Source organism: Aegilops tauschii, chromosome 2, assembly GCF_002575655.3.
Source record: "Aegilops tauschii subsp. strangulata cultivar AL8/78 chromosome 2, Aet v6.0, whole genome shotgun sequence".
NCBI classification, from domain to species: domain Eukaryota; kingdom Viridiplantae; phylum Streptophyta; class Magnoliopsida; order Poales; family Poaceae; genus Aegilops; species Aegilops tauschii.
In genome coordinates, this window is record NC_053036.3 from 344,617,231 (window position 1) to 344,631,697 (window position 14,467).

At 44.3% G+C, this 14,467-nt stretch overlaps 1 pseudogene; it reads left to right on the forward strand.

Annotated features, from left to right (window-relative positions):
* Positions 1–4,206: 4,206 nt before the first annotated feature.
* On the forward strand, positions 4,207–6,629 carry LOC109765847 (IN2-2 protein-like; annotated as a pseudogene).
* The last annotated feature ends 7,838 nt before the right edge of the window (positions 6,630–14,467 follow it).

Consider the following 14,467-nt stretch of genomic DNA (forward strand, 5'->3'; position numbering starts at 1 on the left):
TTTTAGTAGCTTGATTTCCCTGCTTCCCTTTCTCCTTTTTGTCCTCGAGTTCACCCATATCCACATTGTTCTACATATAGATCAGCATCACCATCATTAATGTCATAATCACTATCTACTATGACACCACGATCAAAGTCTGAATCATCTGAATCAATCCCAACAGCTGCATCTTCTACTCCCATTTCATATGAAGGATTGATCTGTCTTCTAGTTTTGCCGCTCACTGCTTCTTGCTGACTAACATTCTTATGAATGTGCTCTGGTTGTGATGGTCGTATGACAACAGTCTCTATCTCTTCCATATTTGCATCTTCATGATTGCCAATAGAGCAGTTCCTATTTGCAAACGCATAATTACTAACAACATTTGTTGGACTCTCTGGGTAAACCACCTACATAGAAATAGGATGATCTGCACCTACATGCTCTACATCTTCATTTTCATATCCAACATGCTCTGGTTGTACATGTGTTGTTGCATTACTTTCTTGCTCAGTGTTCCTTGTCTTTGTAGGACTGAACACTGGAGGCGGGTGGGTTATTGGGTTATTCACCACATCATCCTAAGTAAGGTTAGCATCCAAGCTATCGTCATGGTCCAAATAAAGACTGAGTGAGTTGTGACCAAGAGACAGAAATGTCAACATCTGATCACTGTCTTCATTACCTCTGATTCTCTCAAACAATTTTGCTTGATTGACATAATAGGAATCAAGTAATACACCTTTAATCTACCTGCCATCTCCCACCCAATCTCCTCAACTAAAAGTTAAACCATAATTGGAGACCATGTCACAACATCTAGTTCATCATACCACACAACATCTAGTTCATCATACCACACAACATGAGCATGACATAAGAACGGTTGCCACCACGTTCAAGGAAATATCCACCATGGTTGAATTGAACATATTTTTTTGCTCCGTGCGCTTTGCAAGAATAAAACATGTACATAAGCATCAGAATCAACTACAAGGCACCATCTTTACACACATAAAACCCCACTCCATAACCCCCAAATCATGTACAAAAACCCTAGCGAAATCAACACTCGAATGTGGGCAACCCTATCAAACTAGCTCAAAATTGATGATGCCCAAACGAAATATTGCCGATTAAAACATGTACAAATGCACCAGAATCAACTACAAGGTCCTCTTACATAGCTAAGACCCTACTTCGAAACCCCCAAGTCATGTGGAAAACCCTAGCGAAATCTCTACTCCAATGAGGGCAACCCTATCAAACTAACTCAAGATTGTTGATGTTGAACGGAACATTGCAGATTAACAGCCCAAGAATCCAGGACTTGACAGGAAAGATTGGGGTTTACTATAGTTTGGGGGCGGCGCACCGTCAGGGTGACAAACAGGGGCCATCGCCGCCACTCCTCTACACCCCCGCACGAACAAGGGTTGACGAACGTTGCGTCTCGACCCTCACGACGCCTCTCTGTCAGCAATGAGCCTGTGGCAACAGACGATCGCCTCCCTCTCCCCTGCGTCGCACCTGCTTTGGTGTGACCGAAGACTAAAAAGGCAAGGAGATTTGATCCATTTCCAACGACATCCGAGCGGAGGGGGTTGTGCAAAAACGACACGCAAGCGGCTGCTTCCTGCCCGCTCGCGCGGTGGACTGGTGGTCAATGACGACGCGTACGGACGTGAAACAGTATCTTATAATCATGTCTTGTCGTATTTAGTGATCGTATTGGATGTATTTATGAGCATGGTGACCGAAGTGAGTAGACACAGATTCAATGAATCAATACATTTTAGTCAACGTGCGCGCGCGTTATGCAGCCCAGCACCGCTTGACCGCCACACGACGATGTAGTTTTTCTTTTTGAGGATGGCATGATTGTGTCAGGAGTGACGTGCACCATGGCGTGCATCCCGCGGAAGTGTCATCCCGCGGTGGCACGGTTCTTTTGCAAAACTAGATGGATACCCCGCGCGTTGCAGCGGGACATGTAGTAGGCTTCCAAGTGCTCAAATCGTTAATTTTTTCTAAAGGTTACAAATATTGCATTGGTCTCTTTTGGGTCGTTCGTAAAAAATTGGGATGCGGTTAAGTACACACTAAACATAAACAACAGCTTTGCAATTTGTATTTTCAAATGTCAATGAAATCACCAACCTTCAAATTCCTTAGTTACGCTTTGTATGCACTATCAATGAATGGAATGCATTAGAATTAGAATGAGAATGGATAAAAGAGTAACCACTTACAGACTCTACTTTTGAAATTGGAGGATGCACTGTTTCCTGTAATCTTGTAAAAGAAGACATTAGCTTGCTCAAAGAATAAACGACCACAACACAACCTCATAATTTAAATGTTTTTTAACACTAGAGATGGGTGTAAGCCTGTAAAGAAGATGGTACATGATCTTTGTTGTGGTTTTGCAAGTTTTTATGCGGCGTCACCCTAAAGCCAGTGTACTTTCGTAGCATCGTAGGAGCAGCTCCACATGATGGTTGCTGTAATTGGCCGCACCTTCCAGCAGCGGTAGCACCTGCGACAGGAGCGTGTCCGCGTCGATGAACCCGTTGTTCGCAATATCCAGCAACGCCGGCAAACCGAGATATACAGTCAGAGAAGGCAAATCCGTCATCCACTGCTGCCATTCGCTCTGCAGGATCCCGTCTCCGGGCGGGAATGACCTGGCACGGCTGGTTGTCGTGGAATTGCACGCACAGGACGTCGAACAGCCCAGCGGCCGAGCGCGGCCATGAGGGACACGTCTGGGAACATGCAACGTGGCCCCGCGGTGAGCAACCGAGCATGTACATCTTGCCTCCCACGACGCGCATCGACCTTGTACAGAGACGTGGGGTTCCTCGCGAGATCGTCGTAGTACCTGGACTAGGCCTCCATGTAAAAGTCCATACCCTCCAGCAGCTCGTCGCCTGAACTCTCTCATTTATCGAGGTCCATGATGTGGTCCCCCGTCCCTGCCATCCACGACGCGCACGGCAGGACTCGGAGGCGAAGAGATGACACACGGGCCACCACTGCTCCGAGAGGTCGCGCTACTGCGAGGGGAGCGCGCCGCTGCAGATCGCGACTTGAGCGGCAGCGCAGGACAATGGGGAGCTCTGAGATGCGGTCCTCCCACCCCCTGCGCGCCGGTGCGGATGGCTGACTTGAGCGGCAGCGCAGTCTCTTTGGGGAGCTCCGAGATGCGGCCCTCCTACCTCTTACGCACCGACGCTTCTCCTTCTCTATCCTCTTCCTCCCTACCCCTTCTTCATCATCCAAGATTTGAAGAGATCCTGAAGCGACGTGGTCACGTGGAGGCGCGTGCTAAGATTTATAGATGATAAATGAAACGATCGGTCATGTCTTGTTGAATTCCCACGATCAATTCATGTCTCTTCGGATGCCTGCGTCAGTTCCAGAACACTGAGAGTCATGCGGGTATACGGCGCAATGTTAGACTACCCATAGTGGGAGTAACATAGATAGTAACATCACATATATCTAAGTTAAATAGACGATGTAGCATGCAATAAATGAAGAAAGAGATAAAAGTGGTAACATAGCTAGTTACTACTAATATGAGTAACATCACACATATCAAGGAAAGATGTGTCTATAGCCTAATAAATGAAGTGTTCCATGTTACCACACATATGTTACTCCCCACTATAAAGGTACATAGACTAGTAATATGGACATGTTACTAGTCTATGTTACTACCCATTGTGGCTAGTCTTAGCAACAGAGTTCTGTCACGAAAGTAAATGGATCAGAGCATAGGAAAATCAGAATAGATGATATAGAATTGAGTAAAAATCATGTGGGGTCTACTTAATGATGTGAATAGGCTGGATATCAAGAGAAATAAGATAGTGAGGATGAACTATTTAGGTATTATAGATGTTTCGTGCTTCGTGCTCTATGCTTTTGCTATTCCCAGTCAAGTTGTTATTTTCGACCACGACTTAACGTAGTTTTTGTGGCCAAGAATATGAATTTGTATGACGATTTCCTCCCAATAAAAAACTAGGATTTGTACGACGAAGGACGTGCCACGAGAACCTGCAAAAGAAAAAAGAAGAGAGAGGACGTGACACGTGATGAGGTCTACTTCATTATGTAGCAAGACGCCCCGTTTACATATGGGATGACGCTACCCTGTTGGGAACGGCTTCCTTCTGAACGGAAACTCTACGCTCGTCAAGTCACGTGACATATGGGGTGACGCTACCCTTCCCGCCAGCCTCACAGGGCACTGACACTACATAAAGGTACGAGGCTACGAGCTCCTCCACGACAATCCACACCAACACCAAACCACGGTGGCCGCCGATCGACCCGGCCACGCCTGAGAGCAGCATCTTGCCGGAGACATGGCGTCCGCTCCTGCGGCGGTTCCCCGCGTGAAGCTGGGCTCCCAGGGAATGGAGGTCTCGGCGCAGGGCCTCGGCTGCATGGGCATGTCCGCCTTCTACGGCGCGCCCAAGCCCGAGCCCGACATGGTCGCGCTCATCCACCACGCCGTCGCCGCCGGAGTCACCTTCCTCGACACCTCCGACATGTACGGGCCGCACACCAACGAGATCCTGCTCGGCAAGGTTGGTCCTAGATTCCTAGAAGCTAGACTAATTAGTCGGACTGTGATTCACGGACGTGCACTCAAGGTGTTCGATGTAATGCTCGTCGCAGGCGTTGCAAGGCGACATGAGGGAGAAGGTGGATCTGGCCACCAAGTTCGGCGTCTCGTTCGCAGACAACAAGTGGAATGTCCGGGGGGATCCGACGTACATGCGCGCGGCTTGCGAGGGCAGCCTCAAGCGGCTGGCCGTCGACTGTATTGATCTCTACTACCAGCACCGCATCGACAAAAATTTGCCCATCGAGGTCACGGTGAGTGTCACACCGCCACTTATCTATTTTGTTAGCTACACCGAAAAGGTGATGCTGGACCCAGGTCCACATATTAGCTAAACAATTACTCCCTCCGTTCATAAATATAAGTCTTTTTAGAGATTCCAATATAAACTACATACGGAGCAAAATTGGTGAATCTACACTCTAAAATACGTCTATATACATTTGTATGTAGTCCATATTGAAATCTCTAAAAAAATACTTATATTTAGGAACGGAGGGAGTAGTTTTTTTCCTTCTCCCGAAAAGAAGGATAAACCCCCGGCCTCACAAGTCTGTTGAATGGTTAACAAAATATACACTAATTCAGAAACAACTCACATGAGTGATCACCTCGTCTCCTCTCATTTTTAAGATCAGCAAACTCAAAATGTTTAACTGAAAGATAGGATTAAACTTTCCCCAAAGTTCATCTCACCGATGATCTAATCTTACTTTTCTTTTCAAAGAATAAGTTTGCTGATCTTTAAAAGTTCAAAATAGTACTACACTCCATCCTTTCTTTTGAGTATCCAAACCTAAATTCCAAATACATCGACTGAACTTCACCCAAACGATTCACAATAATTAATAAAAAATAATAGGACAGAAACGTGGTTAAATGCTGCTATTCTCATGACATTTCTTTCTTTTTTAGTCACAAAATTTGAACTATCCACTGTAAGTAATGATACCTTTAGCAGTCGTGAACTTGCACCATTTTAGGCATGTACATTTGAACGTGGACGTGAACTATCCCTTTTTATGTTACTGTCATATACAACGTGAACTTGCTAGATTGGCGGAATTTTGAGAACCCCAGTTGCACAATTTGAGACATGTTTTTTATTTTACATCTTTAAATCTGAGTTTCCACCTTGCTAGATTGGCGAACTCAAGAAGCTAGTCGAAGAAGGAAAGATAAAATACATCGGACTATCTGAAGCATCTGCATCAACAATCAGAAGGGCTCATGCTGTCCATCCTATTACTGCAGTTCAGCTGTAGTGGTCATTATGGTCTAGAGATGTGGAAGAAGACATAATTCCAACTTGCAGGTAATGAACAAAAATTGCTATCTTCTGCTTGTTGAAATCAGGGACTACATGGTCTAAATTTATTTTGTTGTGTCAATTCAAGAGAACTTGGAATCGGAATCGTACCTTACAGCCCACTTGGTAGAGGATTTTTCTCTGGTGGAGCAAAACTGATCGACTCGCTATCAGATCAGGACTACCGCAAGGTGAATTCCAACGACTGCTATGTAGACTTTGCTATTTTTGGTACAGGTTAATCCTGCTTTTTTCGTTAGCTTCTAACTCTTCATCAATCAAACATATTTGTGTTTATGCTTGATGGATTTTTTTCTTTGCATTGATCATACACATACCTTTTCTTAATTTAAACGCTTTTTCAGTTTCTTGTCACAAAAGGGGAATGGGACTTCCACGGCCAGTTGTCCATTTCACTGAAAACTTCATGCTTTTGCAGCATATGCCCAGATTCCAGCCAGAAAATCTTGAGAAGAATACCCTGATATTTGACCGTGTTAACGCAATGGCAACAAGAAAAGGGTGCACACCATCACAACTTGCATTAGCCTGGGTTCATCATCAGGGGAGCGATGTTTGTCCCATACCTGGCACAACAAAAATCGAGAATTTCAACCAGAATGTGGGAGCACTATCTGTGAGGCTCACACCAGAGGAGATGGCCGAACTCGAGTCCTATGCCGCTGCCGGTGATGTCCAGGGTGAGCGGTACTCTGAAATGGCGAGTACCTGGAAGTATTCTGAGACCCCTCCATTGTCATCCTTGAAAGCTGAGTAGCCATTTTTCTTCAGTGGAACTACAGGAGTTCATGATTCCAAACAGGCACAGGAGGGTAATCATAGTTGTGTTTTTTGAGTATTGACCAGAGTTGGACTCCTATTGTTGCGAATTCCGGTATGTAAAATAAGCTGTGGTATGTATGTGTGTATGCTTCGTTGTTGGTATACAACTAGTGTGTTGAATAAGCCTGTGTGCTGTAGTGCTACATAAAGGTGTGGTAAAAATGCATGTTGACAAAAAGAATAATCATGTACAAATTGTCCCTTGGGTTATATTTTTGTGAAAGCATGTGGACACAATGCTTGCAGGGGAATTTTATTGTGTATTTTTGTACCTAAAGTCGTGCACCATACCTTGGAGCCACTTGTGGCCACCCGCCATGAAAGACGAGTGTTTCGGTGAAAGTGTAGATCGATTGATCTTCTTTGAATCCTCGAGATTTGTGAATGTTTGAGTGGAGGAACCAATGGAGGATGAGCTTTTTCGAGTTCAAACAAGGGTGGGTAACTCAAGGTGGAAGGATTAGGTTGGAGGTGGAAGGAGTGGCTTTTATATCCCCTCTCAAATCTTACAATTATTGGGCCACTTGGTGTACCCCGGAGTTTCGGGGAAGCATTGGAGATCCGGGCTCCCCTGAGATCCGAGCCATGAGACCTCGGAGATCCATCCCATCAAGAGGGCGAGCCAACAAATATCACGGATATCCAGGGTCTCACACCTCGGAGGTCTGGCCCATCGAGTGGTGATGCCATGGATACCTCGAAGATCCCGGGGTCTCCAGAGAGGGAGCCATAGGAACAACGGACATCCGAGGCATGGGACCCCGAAGAGATCTGTTCCTCCAGAGAGGAAACCATTGGACCCCGGCGATCCGATTCTTAGACCCGGAGATCCAGGGGCACTAGAAGGATGTGTACTTGATGGAACTGAGTGGCAATGATGAATTTGATGTGTAGTTGGATGTTTTAGTGAGTGTATGAATTGAAGTGAACTTATTATGATCCCCTAACTAGAAACATCACCTCAGCCCCTCTTAATGGTGCGGCTTTTCTATTGACTCAAAAAGATAAACCGAAACAGACCTCCGATCTTTTGTAATCTAGCCAACAATGTATCCCTCTTGGAGTTCCGTGAATGCCTTATGGATTGTGGGCTAGAGGACTTAGGTTACACTGGAAACCTTTTTACTTGGAGCAGAGGTGATATTCGAGAGCGTCTTGATCGTGCAGTATGTAATATAGGGTGGGCACTCAAATTCCCTTGTGCAAAGGTGATTAATGAAGAACATGTTCATTCCGACCATCGCCCACTGGTGCTGGATACGGATTATCTGGACGAGAATATTTTCAAGCAACCAGCGGGACGTGCAAAACAAATTGAAGCTAGGTGGTTATAGGAAGACATTGTTAATGAAATCGTTAAGGCATCTTGGGAGAAAGCAAAGTTAGCTGGTATTGGGCCTTCTCTTGTGGATCGAACGAGAGCCATGCATGCTGATCTTCACAACTGGGATCGTTAATTTTTAAAGGGCCCGAAGCGGAGAATTAAGAAATTGAAAAAAGAGTTAGAGACTGCGACGCGGCCCGACGAATGCTGAATCTCGTTGCCGACAGAAGGAGATAATTGTGGTTATTGAAAACCTCTTAGACCAGGAGGAAATTTTCTGGCTACAAAGAGGTCGTGCAAACTGGTTGATGCACGGGGACCGTAACACATCTTTCTTCCATAACGCAGCTATGGCTAGGAAGAAGAGAAATAATATCAAGAAGTTATTGCATGACTCGGGGGTCTGGAGAGAGGATAAGGAGCTACAGGATCACATCACTGGTTATTTCGCAAAACTCTTCACATCGGAAATTCAATGTCCAAGCCAAGAGGTCTTGTCCCTTGTTTGTCGGAGAGTTTCTTCTGAAATGAACAATGCTCTTCTCGCCCCTTATACAGCTGAAGACGTTCGTAAGGCTTTGTTCGATATTGGGGATCTAAAAGCCCCCCGGCCGGATGGACTCCATGCTATCTTCTATAAAAGATTTTGGCCCATGTTAGGGGACAACCTAATTGAGGAGGTTTTGCAAGCGATCAATACATGCACTAGTCCAGCCGGTTGGAACAATACAGCGATTGTGATGATCCCAAAGGATAATTCACCAGAAAAGGTAACCCAGTTTAGGCCGATCAGCTTATGTAATGTGGTATATAAAATCATTGCAAAAATGGTGGCTCCTCGTTTGAAGGTTCTCCTGCCAGATATTATTACCCCAACTCAAAGTGCCTTTGTGCCTGGCAGATTGATAACAAATAATATTTTAGTAGCCTATGAGTGTTTCCACACAATCAAGAACAAAAGAGAAGGTAAAGAAGGCATCTGCGCGATAAAACTGGATATGCACAAAGCTTATGATAGAGTTGAGTGGCCTTTTTTGAAGGAAATTATGTTGAGATTGGGTTTTCGACAAGAATGGGTGAACATTGTTATGCAATGTGTCTCAACGGTTGAGTACAGGGTTAGGATAAATGGAGAGGAAAGTGAGAGTTTCAAGCCCACAAGGGGGTTGAGACAGGGAGATCCGCTGTCGCCATATCTTTTCTTGTTATGTATTGAGGGTCTGCATGCTTTACTCACACACGCAGAGGAAATTGGAACTATCTCATGTGTAAAAGTCTGTAGAGATGCCCCACCTATCACAAATCTCCTATTTGCAGATGATTCATTGATTCTTATGAAAGCGAACCAACACAATATAGAAGCTCTAAAAGCAGCGCTTGATCTATACTGTAAGGCATCAGGACAATTGGTAAGCGTTGAAAAATCTAGCATTTTCTTTAGCCCCAATACGAAGGTGGAGATTAGAGCACAATTATGTACAACACTGAATATAATGACGGAGGCTCTTACTGATAAATATTTGGGCCTACCAGCAAATGTGGGGATGGATAAAACAGACTGTTTCCAATTTCTGATCGAACGAATTCTTAAGAAAATCAGTGGCTGGAAGGAGAAATTGTTGTCCACCGGGGGGAAGGAAATCCTGCTCAAGGCTGTGATCCAAGCCATACTCATCTATGCAATGTCAGTCTTTAAAATTCCTAAAAAATTTGTAAAGGAATCATTGACGCGATAGCGCATTTCTGGTGGGGAGACGAGGAGAACCAGAAAAGGATGCATTGGATGTCCTGGTGGAAAATGTGTGTTCCTAAAAATCAAGGAGGCATGGGATTTCGTGATATCCACTGTTTCAACTTAGCGTTGCTCGCTAAACAAGCGTGGCATCTTCTGGATAACCCTGATTCTATGTGTGCTTCTATCTTAAGGGCAAAGTACTACCCTGATGGTGACTTGATGAACGCTAAACAAAGGAAAGGCTCTTCTTTTACATGTCTGAGTATTATGGCAGGCATCATTACCCTGAAAAGAGGCTATATTTGGCGAGTGGGGAACAGACAAAAAATAAATATTTGGGAAGATGCTTGGATGCCAAACTATGCTAATAGGAGAATTGTAACGCCGAAGGGGGGACATCTGTTAACCAAGGTAGGTGATCTCATTGATCCTGTGTCCAATAATTGGGATGAATAACTCATCACACAAACTATGTGGCCCATCGATATACAACAGATTCTTTCAATTCCACTCTCGCAATATGATATGCCAGATTTTATTGCTTGGAGCTATACAAAAAATAGGATGTTCTCGGTTCGTTCAGCATATTCCATCGAGTGGGAAAATCAATATGGTAACAAATTAAAATACTCCAATGGAATGGGGCGAACCACAGTTAACCCTATTTGGAGTAAGATATGGAAGTTATCTTGCCCAGCAAAAGTGAAAAAATTTATATGGCGCACGCTTCATGGAACTCTCCCATGCCGGGTTACGCTTGCTAATAGACATATGAAGGTTTCGCCCACTTGCCCCACTTGCTCAGAGGGCTTAGAAGATACAAAACATATGTTTTTCCATTGTAGGAAAGCAAAGGAGGTTTGGAAAACTCTAGGGATAATTGCTGTCTATAAAGCGTGCGAGGTAGACCATGCTGGAGAGGCGGTGTTGGAGTACTTACTACTTCTCCCGGACTAAGATTTGAGGATGATAGGTCACCACAATGTGCCTGAGATGATTGTTGTCTCAACATGGTATTTATGGTGGGAAAGACGGAAGTTAGTGCATAAGAAGACAACCCAAAATGCCTTGCGAATTTCAATGGGTGTTTTAGCACTTACCACAAACTTTGTTAATGCTTCATCGCCCAAGGCTACCATTAAGAAGGAAGGATGGTCCTATCCCCTTAGAGGTTTCGTGAAACTTAATATTGATGCTTCTTTTGACCATGATATGCTTAGGGGAACGATGGGGGCGGTCCTGAGAGACGACAAAGGCAGGTTTATTGCTAGAGGGAATGGGAAGATCGATTACTGCGCAGATGTGTGTTGGGGAACGTAGTATTTCAAAAAAAAATCCTACGATCACGCAAGATCTATCTAGGAGAAGCATAGCAACGAGCGGGGAGAGTGTGTCCACGTACCCTCGTAGACCGAAAGTGGAAGCGTTTAGTAACGCGGTTGATGTAGTCGAACATTTTCACGATCCAAGTACCGAACGTACGGCACCTCCGTGTTCAGCACACATTCAGCTCGATGACGTCCCTCGAGCTCTTGATCCAACTGAGGACGAGGGAGGGTTTCGTCAGCACGACGGCGTGGCGACGGTGATGATGAAGTTACGGCACAGGGCTTCACCTAAGCACTACGATGATATGATCGAGGTGTGTAACTGTGGAGGGGGGCACCACACACGACTAAGACAAATCTTGGAGTGCCTTTGGGGTGCCCCTTGCCCACGTATATAAAGGAGGGAGGGAGAGAGGCCGGCGCTCCTAGGGGCGCGCCAAGTGTAGGGAGTCCTACTAGGACTCCCAAGTCCTAGTAGGATTCCCTTTCCTTTTCGAAGTGGGAAAGAAGGAAAGGAGGGAGAGGGAGAAGGAAAGGGGAGGCCGCGCCCCCACCCCTTGTCCAATTCGGTTTGGGCAGGGGGAGGCGCGCGCCACCTTGTGGCCCTTCTTCCCTCTCTCCACTAAAGCCCAATAAGGCCCATTAACTTCCCCCGGCGAATTCCCGTAACTCTCCGGTACTCCGAAAAATACCCGAATCACTCGGAACCATTCCGATGTCTGAATATAGCCTTCCAATATATGAATCTTTACCTCTCGACCATTTCGATACTCCTCGTCATGTCCGTGATCTCATTCGGGACTCCGAACAAACTTCGGTCATCAAATCACATAACTCATAATACAAATCATCATCGAACGTTAAGCGTGCGGACCCTACGGGTTCGAGAACTATGTAGTCATGACCGAAACACATCTCCGGTCAATAACCAATAGCGGAACCTGGATGCTCATATTGGCTCCTACATATTCTATGAAGATCTTTATGGGTCAAACTGCTTAATAACATACGTCATTCCCTTTGTCATCGGTATGTTACTTGCCCGAGATTCGATCGTCGGTATCATCATACCTAGTTCAATCTCGTTACCGGCAAGTCTCTTTACTCGTACCATAATGCATCATCCCGCAACTAACTCATTAGTCACATTGCTTGCAAGGCTTATAGTGATGAGAATTACCGAGAGGGCCCAGAGATACCTCTCCGATACACGGAGTGACAAATCCTAATCTCGATCTATGCCAACCCAACAAACACCTTCGGAGACACCTGTAGAGCATCTTTATAATCACCGAGTTACGTTGTGACGTTTGATAGCACACAAGGTGTTCTTCCGGTATTCGGGAGTTGCATAATCTCATAGTCAGAGGAATATATATAAGTCATGAAGAAAGCAATAGCAATAAAACTTAACGATCATTATGCTAAGCTAACAGATGGGTCTTGTCCATCACATCATTCTCTAATGATGTGATCCCGTTCATCAAATGACAACACATGTCTATGGTCGGGAAACTTAACCATCTTTGATTAACAAGCTAGTCAAGTAGAGGCATACTAGGGACACTCTGTTTGTCTATGTATTCACACATGTACCAAGTTTCCGGTTAATACAATTCTAGCATGAATAATAAACATTTATCATGATATAAGGAAATATAAATAACAACTTTATTATTTCCTCTAGGGACCTTCAGTCTCCCACTTGCACTAGAGTCAATAATCTAGTTCACATCGCCATGTGATTTAACACCAATAGTTCACATCTTTATGTGATTAACACCCGTAGTTCACATCGCCGTGTGACCAACACTCAAAGGGTTTACTAGAGTGAATAATCTAGTTCACATCGCTATGTGATTAACACCCAAGAGTAATAAGGTGTGATCATGTTTTGCTTGTGAGAGAAGTTTTTAGTCTACGGGTCTGCCATATTCAGATCCGTATGTATTTTGCAAATTTCTATGTCTACAATGCTCTGCACGGAGCTACTCTAGCTAATTGCTCCCACTTTCAATATGTATCTAGATCGAGACACAAAGTCATCCAGATCGGTGCCAAAGCTTGCATCGACGTAACTCTTTACGACGAACTCTTTATCACCTCCATAACCTAGAAAATATTTCCTTAGTCCTTTAAGGATATTTTGACCGCTGTCCAGTGATCTACTCCTGGATCACTATTGTACCCCCTTACCAAACTCATGGCAAGGTACACAATAGGTCTGGTATACAGTGTGGCATACTTTATAGAACCTATGGCTGAGGCATAGGGAATGACTTTCATTCTCTCTCTATCTTCTGTCATGGTCGGGTTTTGAGTCTTACTCAACTTTATACCTTACAACTCAGGCAATAACTTCTTCTTTGACTGATCCATTTTGAACTTCTTCAAAATCTTATCAAGGTATGTACTCATAAAAAGTCTTTATCAAGCGTCCTTGTCTATCTCTATAGATCTTGATGCCCAATATGTAAGCAGCTTCAAAAAACTCCTTTCAAACACTCCTTTATGCTTTCCAGAAAATTCTACATCATTTCCGATCAACAATATGTCATTCACGTATACTTATCAGAAAAGCTGTATTGCTCCCACTCACTTTCTTGTAAATACAGGCTTCATCGCAAGTCTGTATAAAACTATATGCTTTGATCAACTCATCAAAGCGTATATTCCAACTCCGAGATGCTTGCACCAGTCCATAGATGGATCACTGGAGTTTGCATACTTTGTTAGCACCTTTAGGATTGACAAAACCTTCTTGTTGCATCATATACAACTCTTCTTTAATAAATCCATTAAGGAATGCAATTTTGACATCCATTTGCCAGATTTCATAAAATGCGGCAATTGCTAACATGATTCTGATAGACTTAAGCATCGATATGAGTGAGAAATCTCATCGTATTCAACACTTTGAACTTGCCAAAAACCTTTTTCGACAATTCAAGCTTTGTAGATAGTAACACTACTATCAGCGTCCGTCTTCCTTTTGAAGATCCATTTATTCTCAATGGCTCGCCGATCATCGAGTAAGTCAATCACAGTCCATACTTTGTTCTAATACATGGATCCCATCTCAGATTTCATGGCCTCAAGCCATTTTGCGGAATCTGGGCTGATCATCGCTTCCTCATAGTTTGTAGGTTCGTCATGGTCTAGTAACATGGCTTCCAGAATAGGATTACCATACCACTCTAGTGCGTAACTTACTCTGGTTGACCTACGAGGTTCGGTAGTAACTTTGATCTGAAGTTTCATGATCATCATCATTAACTTTCTCACTAATTGGTGTAGGCAT